The sequence below is a fragment of the Melospiza melodia genome, unplaced genomic scaffold, assembly GCF_035770615.1.
Source record: "Melospiza melodia melodia isolate bMelMel2 unplaced genomic scaffold, bMelMel2.pri scaffold_18, whole genome shotgun sequence".
Taxonomy (NCBI): domain Eukaryota; kingdom Metazoa; phylum Chordata; class Aves; order Passeriformes; family Passerellidae; genus Melospiza; species Melospiza melodia.
Genome location: NW_026948525.1, coordinates 12101616 through 12119685, shown reverse-complemented (window position 1 = coordinate 12119685; position 18070 = coordinate 12101616). Strand labels below are relative to the sequence as shown.

At 49.7% G+C, this 18070-nt stretch overlaps 2 pseudogenes; one reads left to right on the top strand and one right to left on the bottom strand.

The window, feature by feature from the left end:
- Positions 1-2736: 2736 nt before the first annotated feature.
- The window catches only part of LOC134433438 (zinc finger protein 850-like), a 605780-nt pseudogene continuing 590446 nt past the window's right edge, over positions 2737-18070 (bottom strand).
- LOC134433326 (zinc finger protein ZFP2-like) lies at positions 9599-10996 on the top strand (annotated as a pseudogene).

Here is an 18070-nt window from a genome sequence, read left to right as displayed (position 1 = left end):
CAGATGTTGTCCTGAAGCTCTGCCCACCCTCTGCATACTCATAGCTTTGTTCCTCCGTGTGGATCCTCAGGTGGGCAGTCAGGTTGGAGTTCTGGGTCAAGCTCTTTCCAAACTCAGGACACTTGTAGGGCCTCTCCCCGCTGTGGACGCGCAGGTAGTGATGAGGCCGGAGTTGTACCTGAAGCCTTTTGCACAATGGTGGCAGCAGAAGAGCCTCTCGCCTTTGTGACTCTGCTGATGCCTGATGAGACAGGAACTCATCTGAAACCTCTTCCTGCATTTATCACACTCGTCGGGACGTTCTTCTGTGTGGATTCTCATGTGGCGGATCAGGGAGGATCTCAGGGAGAAGCTCTTCCCACATTCTGAGGACTTGTGGGACTCCTCCCCATCCTGGAGCTGCTCATGGATCCCCAGCTCTGAGCTGCAGCTCCATCCCTGGCCCAGGGTGGGCCTTTCCCCCTCAGAACCCCGTGATCGGCGTTTGCAGCCCCTCCTCGTAAGGGATCTCTGGGGCTTTTCTTTCCCCTTTGATTCCTGTGCTGTGGAGCGGCACAAAACAGCCTCTTCTACAAGGTTCTGCTGTGGGGATTTGACCTCCCTGGTCTCTGGCCTAAGCTTCTTGTCTGGGGAAGGAAGGACAAGGAGAAGATGGGATTTGCCTCTGTGCCACAGGGAAGGACAAGGAGATCCTCCCAGTGCGTCCCCAGCAGGACAGCTTTGGCAGCAGGGTTGTCCTGCAGCCGGGGGCCGTGCTGGGGTGGGAGATGGAGCAGGAGAGAGGGGGAAAGGGGCACTGACTTCCTCCTCACCTGCCTGGGGCTCCTGGGCCATCTCCTTCCTCACGGCGTTCTCCTTCTTCATCGGGCCAAGGTTTGGAAAAAGAAAATCCTGGTTTGGGGGAAAACAAGGGCTGAAACGTGTTGGGTTTGATAGTCCTGTTGCCCAAGTGCAGCTGGAGAAGTCAATGCCCCTTTCAGCCTCGAGGGGCCTGGAGCCCACTCATCCCCAGCCTCCCCCACCCCTCCAGGCAGCCAGTTTGTCTCCCAGCTCCGGGATCGCCCCTCTGCGCTCTTCCCCACTCCAGGGCTCCCGAGCTCCCTTTTGCTCTCCTGGGCATCCCCCAGCCCGAGATCACCCCTGTGCCCATCGGTACCAGGCGAACGTGAGGCTGTTCCCTCCATGGGAAATTCACGGTTCGGGTTTGAGGTCCTGCAAGAGTCAAAGATCCCCTGTCCCATGAAAAAACCCTCCCAGAGACCCCCCGATGGATCTGGTGCAAGCTCCCCCTCCCCACTCACCTGTGGCTTCTGGAGGGGGCAATGCAGCAGGAGTCGGGGGAGCTTCAGCCTGAGCGGCAGGGGAAGGCGGTGGGGAAACCAACGTGGTTGTGCTGCTCCTCTTCCTTCTGCTCCTCCACTTACTCCTCGTCTGTTCCTCCTCTTCCTTCCACTTTTCTTTCACTCCTAGACCGGACCAGGCAATGCTGACACCCAAAAGCAGCCGCGCTCTGCCCTGGGGGGTTCCGAAACAGCATGGCAGTAAAACTGGGGAGTGAAACTGGGAGCATTGGGAAAGATCATGAGAGCAGCGGAAAGGAATTGGGAGCGCTTTCCCTGCCAGTCCCGCTTTTACTGGGAGAACTGAGAGGGAACTGGGAGCAAACAGCACTCGGAGGCGGCTGCAGCCGGCAGCTAGTGGGGCCAGGATAGAAGGCCTGGTTATGAGAATAAGAGAGCGATCGCGCGCTGGGATTGGTGGGCGGGAGCAGCGCGGGGTTTGCTCGGTTATGTGAGGGCCGGGAGGGGCCGGAGCAATGGCGGTGGCGTCCGGTGAGAGGGGACAGGGAGCGGGAATGGGGACCGGGAGCGGGAATGGGGACGGCAATGAGGACAGGGAGTGGGTATGGGGACAGGGAAGAGGCATGGGAATGGGGACATGATCGGAAATGGCACGCGGAACTGGAATGGCACAGAGAATGGGGACAGGGACCGGGAATTGGAATATGGGTATGGGACAGGGAATATTGAAATGGAAATATGGGAACAGGAGCAAGACCGTGAATAACAGAAGGGGAACAGAGACTTGGAATATGGGAGACGGATAGGGAATGAGACTGGAATGAGATTCAGGCTGGGATGGCAGCGGAACGGTACCAGGGTGACATGGGAATGGGTGGGTGAGAGGGGGTGACAGCAGGGAGAGGGGGATCCTGGACAGGGACACTGGCAACCAGGACAGAGGGACATGGAGACAGTTCCAGGGCAGGGGGGCCTTGATCAGCCACGCCACAACTTTCACCAGGGTTCCCAAGCACTTTTGCAGCTACTGGGCCTGTTCTGCCCAAAGCCCTGAGCAACCCCCAAGTCCCTCCCAGGAACCCCCACCTCCCTCAAACCCAACATGCCCCCCTGTCCCCTGGCAGATCCCCCCATGTCCCCATCAATGGCTTATTCCAAAGTCTTTGTTTTTACCCTGGTTTTGTGTGTTTTGAAGGGACCAACAGAAATGAAAGGAAAATCCAGGCCACGGGGTGCAAGGAAGATGTGAAGCAGCTGGACAGGTGGTTTCTAACATGGATAACCGGCAACAGGGATGGCCTGGGCTCTGCTTACCGGCGTTCCCTGGGGATTACCCAGGGTGGATCCCTCTGTGGCGGCTGGAGCTGGAGCAGCACAGGAAGGTCTTCCTGCACTTGGGGCACTCACTGGGCTGCCCTTAGTGCTGGCTCTGTTGGTGTCTGCTCAAGATAGAGCTCTGAGAGAAGCTCTTCCCACACTCAGGACACTCATAGGGCCTCTCCCCACTGTGGATGCACCATTGGGTCACGAGGGTGGAGTTGTCCCTGAAGCCCTTCCCGCAGTCAGGGCAGCGAAAGGGCCGCTCCTCCGTGTGAATCCTCTGGTGCCTGACAAGATGAGAGCTGGTCTGAAACCTCTTCCTGCATTTATCACACTCATAGGGCTTCTCCCCAGTGTGGCTCCTCAGGTGGTAGATCAGGTGGGAGCGCTGGCAGAAGCTCTTCCCACACTCCCCACACTCGTAAGACCTCTCGCCAGTGTGGATCCTCTTGTGGACAATCAGGTTCGACTTGTGGGTGAATCTCTTCCCACACTCGGGACACTCATAGGGCCTCTCCCGGGTGTGCATGTGCTGGTGGCTGACAAGGGAGGAGTTGTACTTGAAGCCTTTCCCGCAGTCGGGGCAGAGGAAGGGCCTCTCCTCTGTGTGAGTGCGCTGGTGCCTGAGGAGATCAGAGCTGGTCTGAAATCCCTTTCTGCATTTATCACACTCGTAGGGTTTCTCCCCGGTGTGCCTCCTCATGTGGACAGTCAGGTGGGAGATCCGGCTGAAACTCTTCCCACACTCCTCACACTTGTAACACCTCTCCTCGGTGTGCCTCCTCAGGTGGACAATCAGGCAGGAGATCCAGCTGAAGCTCTTCCCACACTCCTCACACTTGTAAGACCTCTCCTCGGTGTGGCTCCTCAAGTGGACAGTCAAGTTGGATCTCCGGCTGAAGCTCTTCCCACACTCCTCACATATATAGGGCCTCTCCCCCGTGTGGATTTTCATGTGGCAGATCAGGTTGGATTTCTGGCTGAAGCTCTTCCCACATTTCAAGCACTTCTGGGGCTTCTCCTTACCCTGAAGCTGCTCGTGGACCACGAGGTCTGAGCTCCAGGTGCCTCCCCGGTCCAGGGTGGGCCTTTCCCCCTCAGATGCCTGAGATCTGCGTTTGCAGCCCCTCCTCGTGCGGGATCTCTGGGGTTTTTCCTCCCCGTTGGATTCCTGTGCTGTGGAGCTGCTCAAAACAGCCTCTTCCACAAGGTTCTGCTGTGGGGATTTGTCCGCCCTGGTCTCCATTCTCAGCTCCTGGTCTGGGGGAGGATGGGATTTGCCTCCGTGCCACAGGGAAGGACAAGGAGATCCCCCCAGTGCGTCCCCAGCAGGACGGCTTTGGCAGCAGGGTTGTCCTGCAGCCAGGGGCCGTGCTGGGGCGGGAGATGGAGCAGGAGAGAGGGGGAAAGGGGCACTGAATTCCTCCTCACCTGCTTGGGGCTGCTGGGCCATCTTCCTCTTCCTCACGACCTCCTCCTCTTGAATCGGGTCAAGGTTTAGAACCAGGAAATCCTGGCTTGGGGGAAAACAAGGGCTGGGCGCGTTGGGTTTGATGGTCCCGCTGCCTGTCTTGGTGTCTGCTAAGGAAGGCAGAGCCTCCCTTAAAATTGAAAATGTAAACCCCCTCCCTCCAAAGTACTATAATTTTGAAATTAAGGGGCTCTCAGGGAAAGATATGGAAATAGGAATAACAGTTCTTTGCTAGGAAAAATAAAATGAAAAATGTAATAGTAGAAGGAAAACCACTGACAGAGTCAGAATCCAAGCTGACACCCTGTTAGTCAGGGTGTTTGTTGCACTCCAATTAAATGGTGGCTGCAGTCCTCCTGCAGGGACAGATGTGGTTCTGTTGAAGCAGTGGTTCCTGCAGAAGGGTGTAGTTTTCCTCCAAAGGTCCAGTGGTGGTGTAGATAGGTCTGGTCTTCCTCGGCGAATCCAGTGGAGAAGAAAAGCTGCTCCTCTGGGAATCCAGTGGAGAAGAAACGCTGCTCCTCTGGGAATCCAGTGGGAAAAGCCTGACTGTGGTGTTCCAAATCTCTGATTATATCCAGGTGGGAATGCCTGGCTCCTCCCCATGGGTGGAACATCTACCAATGGGGTGAGGTAATTTTATCAGTCCTGCAGTGAGGCTCAATGGCCCATTAACAGAAGATATCTCCCTGGAGGGCTTGTGGAAGAGATAAAGAAAACTGCCCAATTAACAGAAGATAACTGCCCCACCTCTAACAGATGGCAATAGATGACATATCCCCACCCACATCTTGCATTTCCAACCTCAGACACTCTCCGTTGCTCTCAGTAGCCCAAAGTGTGATCCCAGTTGCTCCCTTTTAACAGCAGTATGATCCCAGTAACTTCCAATATGATCCAAGTCATCTACCACTATTCCCAGTATGGTCCTAGTATAATCCTAGCTGCTTCCAGTCCATCCCAGTATGGTCCAAGCTTCCTCCAGCTACATCAACACAATCAGTCCCAGTATGATGCCATTTGCTACCAGCATGCTCCCAGTTGCTCACAGCATCTCCCACTGACTCTCAGAATGATCCCAGTCATTCCCAGTATATCACATTAGCCCCTAACATGGTCTCAATTGGCCCAGCAGGTTCCTACTCACTTCCAAAATGATCCCAGGATGATCCCAGTACAGCCCAGTCCCTCCCAGCGATGCCACTCCTGGCATCCCCCAGCCCTGTCTGTGTTCCCTCCTCCCAGATTGCCTGATAGGAGCCCCAGGGGCTGGAAGGCCTCAACCAACATCCCCAGCAAGCCCCAGTGTGGATGTGCAGCCTCCAGTTTTCCCAGTTTGCCTCTCCTTCTCCCCAGGCAGGGTTCTCCTCCTCCTGCTCCTCCCGGCCCCAGCGGGTGGGAGCAGCTGAGAGCCCCGCACTGCCCATCCCGACCTGTCCCGGCTCCATCCCCGTTCCTGCCGCGGGCTGCGAGGGCTGCAGGACCGGGGCAGGAGGAATGGGATGGTGGAGCAGGGAGGGAGAAGCAGCAGGACAAGGGCTGGAGGGAACAAGAGAAGGAGGAGGAGGAGGAGGTGTGGAGCAGGAAGGGGAGGAGGACCGGTGGGAGGAAGAGCTGGGTGAGAGGAGGAGGAGTGGGAAGTGGAAGCGGGGGGAACACAGGCTCCAGCCCTCGCTTTCTCCGCAGCACTCCCGGACCCTGGGGCATTTCCCCCCATATCTCAGGTGATCACAGAGGGGGAGCTCAACCAAATATCCTGGGTGCTCCATAGGTGGGTATTTTTTTGGGGATGGGGGGATTTTTGGAGCTCAAAGGACTCCAAAGCTAAGCTGCAAATGCCCATTGGGGAGATTTTGGCGGTGTCCCGGGAGGTTGTTTCTTCACGGGGAAGGACAGGAGAGGGGAGAACACTGGGACACCGAAGTGTGTAGCCCAGAGAGAGGAGACCGCCAGGATTCAGCCCGGAGAGGGGAACACCCTTGCGAGGGGGAAGCCCTGGAGCTCCCCACAGCCTGAAGCAGAGTCAGGGGAAACGGGAGCGCTGAGACACCAAGAGCCCCGGCATTGCTAAGAGGGAGCCCAGAGAGGGGGATCTGGGGAACCCCTGGGGGCTGCAGGGAACCCCCAGCAGCACAGAGAAGGGGGAGCCTCAGAAGCCCAAGGTCAGAAGAGCAGAGAGGGGGGACCCTGGGGATTCCCGTGGCAGCCTGGAGAGGGTGTGGACTCCTGGAGAGGAGAACGCTCAATAGATGCAGGACTCCAAGAAGTCCAAAGTGGAGAGACCAGAGAAGGGCAATTCATGGGGAGCTCTTTTTTGGAATAATCATGAGACATTCAAGTCTTGGCAGGCTTAAGGATGGTATTTCTCAGGGTTTTTCCAACTAAATTTTTTTGGTCTGGAGATTTTTATGGACACAAAATGTCTGGAGACTTCTAGAGATGGTTTGGGGCACGAGGAATGCCCAACAAAATGCTCTCATACCTTGTTTTTCTCTTGGAAATAGGATTTCTCATTTCCAAACCTTAGCCCAGTCTGTGAGCTCCGTTTCTGGGAACACCCACTGTTGATTAATTTTATCAGTCACTCAGTGAATCTCAATGGCCTATTAACAGAAGATATCTCCCTGGAGGGATGATGGGTTATGGAAGAGATAAAAATAAACCTGCCTCACCTGGTTTTAACAGCTTGCCCATTAATAGAGAATATCTGCCCTGGTGTTAGGAGGGATGTGTCATGGAAGTGATAAAGAACACTGCTCCTCCTGGTTTCAACAAATGGTGATAAAATACATACTGCTGGTCACATCTTGCATTGCAACATAAGACAAGATGGACATGGACCAGGGGTTGATGCCAGGCACGGTGGACACTAGGAATGGGATGACACAGGGAACAGACCAGAGAGCGACACCAGGCAGCGGGGACAATGTATCGAGGTGACACCAGCGGGTGTTCCCAGAGACAGGGCAACAGACTTGGCTGAGGTTTGGAAATGAGAAAAACAAGGTATGAGAGCATTTTGTTGGGCATTCCTCCTGCCCCAACCCATCTCTAGAAGTCTCCAGACATTTTGTGTCCATAAAAATCTCCAGACCACCAAGATCCTGCCCAAAAAAAAACTCCAGACCAAAAAAAATTAGTTGGAAAAACCCTGAGAAATACCATCCTTAAGCCTGCCAAGACTTGAATGTCTCATGATTATTCCAAAAAAGAGCTCCCCATGAATTGCCCTTCTCTGGTCTCTCCACTTTGGACTTCTTGGAGTCCTGCATCTATTGAGCGTTCTCCTCTCCAGGAGTCCACACCCTCTCCAGGCTGCCACGGGAATCCCCAGGGTCCCCCCTCTCTGCTCTTCTGACCTTGGGCTTCTGAGGCTCCCCCTTCTCTGTGCTGCTGAGGGTTCCCTGCAGCCCCCAGGGGTTCCCCAGATCCCCCTCTCTGGGCTCCCTCTTAGCAATGCCGGGGCTCTTGGTGTCTCAGCGCTCCCGTTTCCCCTGACTCTGCTCCAGGCTGTGGGGAGCTCCAGGGCTTCCCCCTCGCAAGGGTGTTCCCCTCTCCGGGCTGAATCCTGGCGGTCTCCTCTCTCTGGGCTACACGCTTCGGTGTCCCAGTGTTCTCCCCTCTCCTGTCCTTCCCCGCGAAGAAACAACCTGCCGGGACACCGCCAAAATCTCCCCAATGGGCATTTGCAGCTTAGCTTTGGAGTCCTTTGAGCTCCAAAAATCCCCCCATCCCCAAAAAAATACCCACCTATGGAGCACCCAGGATATTTGGTTGAGCTCCCCCTCTGTGATCACCTGAGATATGGGGGGAAATGCCCCAGGGTCCGGGAGTGCTGCGGAGAAAGCGAGGGCTGGAGCCTGTGTTCCCCCCGCTTCCACTTCCCACTCCTCCTCCTCTCACCCAGCTCTTCCTCCCACCGGTCCTCCTCCTCTTCCTGCTCCACACCTCCTCCTCCTCCTCCTTCTCTTGTTCCCTCCAGCCCTTGTCCTGCTGCTTCTCCCTCCCTGCTCCACCATCCCATTCCTCCTGCCCCGGTCCTGCAGCCCTCGCAGCCCGCGGCAGGAACGGGGATGGAGCCGGGACAGGTCGGGATGGGCAGTGCGGGGCTCTCAGCTGCTCCCACCCGCTGGGGCCGGGAGGAGCAGGAGGAGGAGAACCCTGCCTGGGGAGAAGGAGAGGCAAACTGGGAAAACTGGAGGCTGCACATCCACACTGGGGCTTGCTGGGGATGTTGGTTGAGGCCTTCCAGCCCCTGGGGCTCCTATCAGGCAATCTGGGAGGGGGGAACACAGACAGGGCTGGGGGATGCCAGGAGTGGCATCGCTGGGAGGGACTGGGCTGTACTGGGATCATCCTGGGATCATTTTGGAAGTGAGTAGGAACCTGCTGGGCCAATTGAGACCATGTTAGGGGCTAATGTGATATACTGGGAATGACTGGGATCATTCTGAGAGTCAGTGGGAGATGCTGTGAGCAACTGGGAGCATGCTGGTAGCAAATGGCGTCATACTGGGACTGATTGTGTTGATGTAGCTGGAGGAAGCTTGGACCATACTGGGATGGACTGGAAGCAGCTAGGATTATACTAGGACCATACTGGGAATAGTGGTAGATGACTTGGATCATATTGGAAGTTACTGGGATCATACTGCTGTTAAAAGGGAGCAACTGGGATCACACTTTGGGCTACTGAGAGCAACGGAGAGTGTCTGAGGTTGGAAATGCAAGATGTGAGTGGAGGTATGTATTCTATTGCCATCTGTTAGAGGTGGGGCAGTTATCTTCTGTTAATTGGGCAGTTTTCCTTATCTCTTCCACAAGCCCTCCAGGGAGATATCTTCTGTTAATAGGCCATTGAGCCTCACTGCAGGACTGATAAAATTACCTCACCCCATGGGTAGATGTTCCACCCATGGGGAGGAGCCAGGCATTCCCACCTGGATATAATCAGAGATTTGGAACACCGCAGTCAGGCTTTTCCCACTGGATTCCCAGAGGAGCAGCGTTTCTTCTCCACTGGATTCCCAGAGGAGCAGCTTTTCTTCTCCACTGGATTCGCCGAGGAAGACCAGACCTATCTACACCACCACTGGACCTTTGGAGGAAAACTACACCCTTCTGCAGGAACCACTGCTTCAACAGAACCACATCTGTCCCTGCAGGAGGACTGCAGCCACCATTTAATTGGAGTGCAACAAACACCCTGACTAACAGGGTGTCAGCTTGGATTCTGACTCTGTCAGTGGTTTTCTTTCTACTATTACATTTTTCATTTTATTTTTCCTAGCAAAGAACTGTTATTCCTATTTCCATATCTTTCCCTGAGAGCCCCTTAATTTCAAAATTATAGTACTTTGGAGGGAGGGGGTTTACATTTTCAATTTTAAGGGAGGCTCTGCCTTCCTTAGCAGACACCAAGACAGGCAGCGGGACCATCAAACCCAACGCGCCCAGCCCTTGTTTTCCCCCAAACCAGGATTTCCTGGTTCTAAACCTTGACCCGATGCAAGAGGAGGAGGTCGTGAGGAAGAGGAAGATGGCCCAGCAGCCCCAAGCAGGTGAGGAGGAATTCAGTGCCCCTTTCCCCCTCTCTCCTGCTCCATCTCCCGCCCCAGCACGGCCCCTGGCTGCAGGACAACCCTGCTGCCAAAGCCGTCCTGCTGGGGACGCACTGGGGGGATCTCCTTGTCCTTCCCTGTGGCACGGAGGCAAATCCCATCCTCCCCCAGACCAGGAGCTGAGAATGGAGACCAGGGCGGACAAATCCCCACAGCAGAACCTTGTGGAAGAGGCTGTTTTGAGCAGCTCCACAGCACAGGAATCCAACGGGGAGGAAAAACCCCAGAGATCCCGCACGAGGAGGGGCTGCAAACGCAGATCTCAGGCATCTGAGGGGGAAAGGCCCACCCTGGACCGGGGAGGCACCTGGAGCTCAGACCTCGTGGTCCACGAGCAGCTTCAGGGTAAGGAGAAGCCCCAGAAGTGCTTGAAATGTGGGAAGAGCTTCAGCCAGAAATCCAACCTGATCTGCCACATGAAAATCCACACGGGGGAGAGGCCCTATATATGTGAGGAGTGTGGGAAGAGCTTCAGCCGGAGATCCAACTTGACTGTCCACTTGAGGAGCCACACCGAGGAGAGGTCTTACAAGTGTGAGGAGTGTGGGAAGAGCTTCAGCTGGATCTCCTGCCTGATTGTCCACCTGAGGAGGCACACCGAGGAGAGGTGTTACAAGTGTGAGGAGTGTGGGAAGAGTTTCAGCCGGATCTCCCACCTGACTGTCCACATGAGGAGGCACACCGGGGAGAAACCCTACGAGTGTGATAAATGCAGAAAGGGATTTCAGACCAGCTCTGATCTCCTCAGGCACCAGCGCACTCACACAGAGGAGAGGCCCTTCCTCTGCCCCGACTGCGGGAAAGGCTTCAAGTACAACTCCTCCCTTGTCAGCCACCAGCACATGCACACCCGGGAGAGGCCCTATGAGTGTCCCGAGTGTGGGAAGAGATTCACCCACAAGTCGAACCTGATTGTCCACAAGAGGATCCACACTGGCGAGAGGTCTTACGAGTGTGGGGAGTGTGGGAAGAGCTTCTGCCAGCGCTCCCACCTGATCTACCACCTGAGGAGCCACACTGGGGAGAAGCCCTATGAGTGTGATAAATGCAGGAAGAGGTTTCAGACCAGCTCTCATCTTGTCAGGCACCAGAGGATTCACACGGAGGAGCGGCCCTTTCGCTGCCCTGACTGCGGGAAGGGCTTCAGGGACAACTCCACCCTCGTGACCCACCGGCGCATCCACAGTGGGGAGAGGCCCTATGAGTGTCCTGAGTGTGGGAAGAGCTTCTCTCAGAGCTCTATCTTGAGCAGACACCAACAGAGCCAGCACTAAGGGCAGCCCAGTGAGTGCCCCAAGTGCAGGAAGACCTTCCTGCGCTGCTCCAGCTCCAGCCGCCACAGAGGCATCCACCCTGGGTAATCCCCAGGGAACGCCGGTAAGCAGAGCCCAGGCCATCCCTGTTGCCGGTTATCCATGTTAGAAACCACCTGTCCAGCTGCTTCACATCTTCCTTGCACCCCGTGGCCTGGATTTTCCTTTCACTTCTGTTGGTCCCTTCAAAACACACAAAACCAGGGTGAAAACAAAGACATTGGAATAAGCCATTGATGGGGACATGGGGGGATCTGCCAGGGGACGGGGGGCATGTTGGGTTTGAGGGAGGTGGGCGTTCCTGGGAGGGACTTGGGGGTTGCTCAGGGCTGTCGACGGAAGGGAACTAGGACATCATTTTGATCATCACAGGCTCGATTTTATTGATCAGTACGGCGGGTTAAATACAGTTAATAATGAGCTTCATACATATTGCAAAAGTTGAGCTCAGGATTGGTCAGCTTGCATATCAGCACCTACGCTTACTTCTACATTCCTATGGTTCTACTTTTGATACTTTCTACATATTCTTAGGATGTATTCAGGGCTAATCTCAACTCTTTATCTTCATGTTGCAGCAAGGTCGCTGCTGACTCTTCCTTTTAGCTTGCTGACTGCTGACTTTTCTCTTTCAGTTTAACTAGTGGCATTATGTTAGTATGGCCTTTCTCAGCTAACTAATTATTAATAATGCTCTCTACATTTCCCCCGTTTTCTTCTTGTGCAAGGAGATTAGTTTGCCATGTTTTTGCTATTGTACGGCTGACCATGTTTTGGATACAGTTAAAGATACAAGGCAAGATAAGCAAAAACAGTAAAATTACACTTAGCAATCTTATAGCATAGATTACAAGGTTCCTCAGCTACGGTCTGAGTCTCAGGCTTTTAAGCCATTCGTCAATTCTTAAACTGTCTTCTTCCTTAAGTTTGTGAAGTCTTTGTTGTAACTCTTTTATCTTAGTGTGAATGGACACTGAATGATCAGACAGATTCATGCAACACATTCTCTCGAACTCTTCACATCTATGCTCTTGTGCTAAGAGCAAAAAATCTACAGCAGCTCTATTTTGCAAAACAGCATGGTTAACACTTTGCACATCTGCAGTTAGCATGTCTAGAATTTGTGATGTCTTGTTCAGCTCATTCTTTGCTCAGCATCCTAATTGTTTTGCTAAATTCATGGCTTTATTGGCAGATCTTCTTGGTAAGGTAGTTGAAACTACCACTTGCTTGAATGTGCTCCAAAATCGTGGATCTCTTATCTTGCTGCAGTCTAAGTCATGTATGCTACGTTTTCTCTTGTTTGAATTTTGACTCAGCTGCATTAGCAAGGACACATTAGGATGAAACAATGACAATTTTTTCAAAAAACAGGGTCCACCCTGTGGTTTAGCTGGTATACCATTCCATGCTTTGTCTCCACAAATCAAAAATATTCTTGTGGGTAATTTCATTGGTGCTGTGATATTTGTGCCGTTACATTGACTGTAATGCTGTGGAGAGAATTCACTCACATTCAGGGATGAATCTAGGGTGGCTTATGTTTCTTTAGGTTGGTTTAAATTCTGAGCACTCGAAAGTTTGAAGCTAAACTATCTACTAGCTGTAGTGTTAGATATGCTGGCATTTGTACTTCCAAAAAGATCTAATTCCTCAGGAGGAGAGTGCAAAGAGGTGTTAAGTGATTGGATTAGTAAGCATTGACGATAGTTATCACTCTGACCTGCAGTATACCCTTGTTGCACTGGCAATGTGATGTTTAACATGTTAGACATACATAAGGTTTGATTGTTTATCAAACTACAAAATTCTCTAGGAGACCACACCGGAAGTCCCACTAGGCATGTTCGAAATGGGTTAGTGACTCTTCTAAGACTAAGACAAAGTGATGATTGGTTAGTTTGATTAGCAAGTGTCACCCATAAATTTTCCCTTGGTTGACTAAAGTGTGTTACTCCTACTGCCTCACTTGCTACAGCATTGAGCAGTATAACAAAAATAAACTTCATTTTTCTTTCTGCTTACTTTGTTTTTTCTTTCTTCGCTGTCTTTTCTCTGGTTTGCTAGATTGTCTATTGTAAGGCTGAGTCAATTCTTGGATATACTGATCTAATTCTAAATCAGCATCTTTGCTCACAGGTATAGCACGAGGTAAGTTTGAAGGTAAATCAGCTTTGCAGCGAGCTGCTATGATGCGTGAGGCTTTAGTAATTTCAAATATTCTAAGGTTTTCCTGTAACTTCTACCTAAGATATGCTATAACTACTTGTTCTGCACTCTCAAAGAGTTGTAATCCTGTCCGTCCTGGCAGGCCAGTACTTTGTTCAAGAGTTCTAACTCAGATATGATTTCGAATCCACTTTCCAAAACAAGATGTACACTATAAATATCCCAATGACTTCTGTGAATACCAATAAACCTGATTACAATCTGCACAATGCAAAGCTACCCATGCATAGCATTTATCTTTATCTCTTTTGCAAACATAACAAGGAAGCGAATGTAAGTAAGGACCAGTATAAAATTGTGTATCTTCAACCCAAAGCAACCAATTCAATGGTGGAGATCGCAAAGCCTCTTCAGCCTTTTTACTATATGAGGCTAACAGCTCAAGGTCTTTCTTTAACACAAGGTGTATCTTATTTCGTAATCGTAGTTCTTGTTCGTTATCCTCTTCAACAACTATATCCTCCCGAGGGTCCCACAACAGCAAAATTGTTCTAATCATAGAAAATTAATTAGCAATCACTGATACCCCTATTCAAATGAGACCGTTCCCCTTTTTGCCTTCTTCTTCTTATCTATCTTTAATCTTGCTGCTCCTAATTTCACTGGTCCTGCCACTTTCAAACTTAATTTTTGCAACTTATCAACGCAGCAATCTAATGCTCTATCAGGATCCCCTTGGAAGGGTCCTACAACTGAATGCTGTGTTAAAGGCACTAATTTCCTACACCTTATAGAAACTATACGTGATTTACTTTGAACTTTAATTCTATTTACAATACATTGTATTTCCTATCGATAATAAGCAAGAACCTTTTGTTCAGGAGACTCATAAAGATTTAAAGCTATATATGCGTTTTGCCCCGTTTGTCTCCTTAATTCATCTTGCCAGCTTTTACCCCACGTGTGCTCGTGTTTACAGGTATGACACCACAAATCCCGTAATAATGATTGTTCTATCTAAAAAGTTCTTTTACAACCCCCACAACGTAGAGCTATCCAGGCAGCACAATGTGAATTGTGACAGTCAAGGCAATGTAGTTTCGCTGGATCTGTTAAGTGAAAAGTTGATAATGAGTCAATGAAACCAATCAACTCCTGGGTCGTCCGATAGTGACGTGTCAGTGCTCTGTCCACTGCTTCCGAGTACTCCTTCAATTGAAACAGTAGTGGTTGTAGGACTAGAAGCAGTTTCTTCCCCAGTCGCTCCTTGTCCTCCTCTGTAAGGCGATCCACCAGAGGCTGCATCAAAAACAGGTTTAGTCCACTTAGCAGGCACCCACAAAGGCCCTGTAGGTGAGGAAACACAAAGATATCTCCGACCCCAATATAATACCTTTGCAGGCTTTTCCCATAATCTTGTACTTGGGTTCTTATACTTAACTCAGACTTCTGCTTCCTTAGTATTTTCCTGACCTGACCTCGGATGATGTTTAATTGCAGGGGGGGTATCATCTTCCCCAAAAATGCATAAATGATTAATCACATACAAAACCTTAGCCAAACATGCTTGTGGATCTGTCAAATCTTGATGTTTTTCAATATACTGCTTAAGGGTACCGTTTGCTCTTTCCACTATTGCCTGTCCAGTAGAAGAGTGTGGAATACCTGTCACGTGCTTAACAGACCACTGATTCAAAAATTTCCGGACCCTAGCACTTACATAACTTCGACCATTATCTGTTTTGATACTCTTTGGAACTCCCATAACAGCGAAACAACTTAACAGATGTCTGATAACCTGTATAGCTTTCTGTCCTGCCTGAGCCGTAGCCCATATGTAATGACTATATGTGTCTATGGTGACGTGCACATACTTGACTTTACCGAATCTAGCTACGTGTGTAACATCCATTTGCCATATCTCATTTATTTTTAAACCTCGAGGATTAACCCCGATGCCTAGACCTATCCCACCATTATGATAACTACATGTTGGACATGCTCTGACAATGGCCTTGGCTTCTGACAAACTCAGCTCAAAGTGTTTTGCCAAACCTCTTGCATTTTGATGATATCTACTATGTGCTTCTCTGGCCAATGTGTGCTTGTCAATAGGACAAGAATTATCAATGGGTAGGGTAACCAATTTATCTGCACGTTCATTCCCTTCTCCTAAACCTTCAGACTACTTATGGCTCCTGATATGAATCACAGAATATGCTGCATTTCTTTCTCGTAAAGCCTTCCTTAACTGTATCAGTAACTCATACAATCGTTTATTGTTCACTTCCTTAATTGCTGCTTCCTCTATTCGTTTGACTACTCCTGCAACATACATAGAGTCTGTGACCACATTTAAAGGCTCTTGTAAGTTGGACACCGCCCATACTACTGCTAACAATTCCAAAGTTTGTAAGCTATCTGCAGGGTCTGCTGTGAGGAGTTGATGCTTCCATTGTCCTTTTTCTTGCCAGGTGACAGCAGCACGCCTTGATTTCTTTCCTGCATCTGTAAAAACTGTAATAGCTCCTTCTATGGGGTTTTCTTCTCTCAAAGGTCGAGTAATCCAGTTCCATTCTGTCATCCATTGCAAAACTCTAGGCACTAATTTACTAGTCTCTACTTTAGCAGGTGACATCAATAATGCTTCTTGTAAATTCTTTGAATTTATCAAGTACCAGTCCAAGGTTTCTTTTTCCATAGGTAATCTAATAGTAGCAGGTTCTCTACCATCCACTTCAAGAATTCTGAGACGCCCCTTTTTGATTAATGCAGCCAATTGTTCAATTTTTGAAGATATTGTTTTTTTATGTTGTAGTGGTGGTGATAACCATTCCAACACCCGTATCTCTCCCGTTTTCTTTTGCAACTGAGAGAGAGCACTAAGTAAGTGGCAAGGGCTATTCTAAATAGTAAGGTCAATGGGGTGGTCGAGTTGTCGACGAGACACATACTTTTGCTGTACACAGTTACTAATTTGTTGCAAGGCAACATGATGCTCTTTTGTCAGGTGTACAGGAGTAGTAGGGTTCACACTTTTTAACAAAGGTCGTAGGGCTTCTAATAAGTGATTTGGTACTCTCACAATAGGCTTCAGCCACTGTAAGTCTCTCAGCAACTTCTGTGCATTATGTAGAGTTTTAATGTCTAATTGTAATTCCAATTTTTGTGGTATCACTATTTGATCTGTCAAAGTCTATCCTAAATATTTCTAGGGCTTTGTAGTCTGAATTTTCTCTGCAGCAATAACAAGTGAATATGCAGTAAGAGTATTTTTAATGGTGTTAATCTGTAAAGAGGAGAATGGCTGTTGCTGTGCAAACAAAATATCGTCTATGTAATGATATATTATAGTTGCTGGCTACTTACGACGTAGTGGCTGTAATGCTGCATCAACATAAAGCTGACATAAAGTGGGAGAGTTGCGCATGTCCTGCGGAAGAGATGTCTATTCAAATCTTTTATCTGGTTCTCCACGATTTATTGCTGGTAAAGTAAAAGCAAATCTCTTCATGTCATCAGGATGCAGGCTAATAATGAAAAAACAATCTTTTAGGTCAATAATTAAAAGTGGCCAGTGTTCTGGAATCATAGCTGGATTTGGAAGACTAGGCTGTAAGGCTCTCATTGGTTCCATTTGATCATTTACAGCTCTCAAATCATGTATCAAATGATATTTCTCTGATTTCTTTTTGATTACAAAAATAGGTGTATTCCAAGGGCTTGTGGACAGTTGCAGGTGTCCCTTTGTATATTGTTCTTGTACTAATTCATGGGCATGCATAAGACTCTCTTCTTTTAATGGCCATTGCTTAACTATCACCAGTGTATCTGTTTTCCAGGTGAGTGGAATGGGGAAAGTCTAAGCAATGGCAATTACTCCAAAGGGTGCTGATTAGTTAACACTACTCCTAATTGTGTTAAAATGTCTCTTCTAATTAAACAGGAAACTGTAGGAGGCAGTTGAACAATTGAAAACACAGCAGATATTTGTTGATTCTCAATGCACACAGACAAAGACGGCGACTTGCTTGCCAATGTAAATCTTCTTACTCTTGTGAGCATGTTTGATGAAGGAAATAGAGGCTAATGTTGTGGCCAGGCTTCTGGAGAAATGATGCTAGTATCTGCTCTTGTATCTAATAATCTATAAAGGGTTATGCTTTGATGCTTATAGGTAATTTCAACTTTTTGTTTTGGTCTATTTTGTAAATCTACAGTTAAAAGTGTAACACTGGTAGAGCTAAAACTTTTTTCATCTCGTGCTTGCCTAGTAAATGATTGTATTCTTGATGTCATTTGTGACAGTGGTACCAATTGTGCAATGCGTTGTCTTTTTGTAATTTTAATCGGAGGATAAAGGGTGTAAGCCATAATTTGTATTTCTCTTGTAAAGTCTGCATCGATAACACCAGGCAAAACAAATAATCTCAACATAGTTATAGAGGAACGTCTCAGCAATAATGCTCCACATGTTTGTCTATTTAGTATAAGAGGACTCTTTATTCTAGTGGGTATCTTCTCAGGCTGGTTCGTCATTAGTGTGACGTCTACTGCTGCTGATAAGTCTAAGCTGAGGCTCCTGGTTGTTGCGGGTTGCAGATAGGAGGTGGCAGCGATGTCACGGCAGCTGCTGGTGTCTCCGATGTCACGGCGGCAACTTGTGTCTGGGCGCGGCCCCCATGATTCGCGCTCTGCAAATGGTTTCCTGACTGGCGCTTACAAGCCGTAGTGTTGTGGGAGCTGGATCGACAGTGTTGACACTATACTCTAGTTGCTCGGCACGTTCGGCGTGTATGTCTTTCGTTGCCGCATCGGTAACACTTGAGGAATGGCTTCGAGCCCCCTTGAGTGAATGCTAGAGAGCCATTTCGG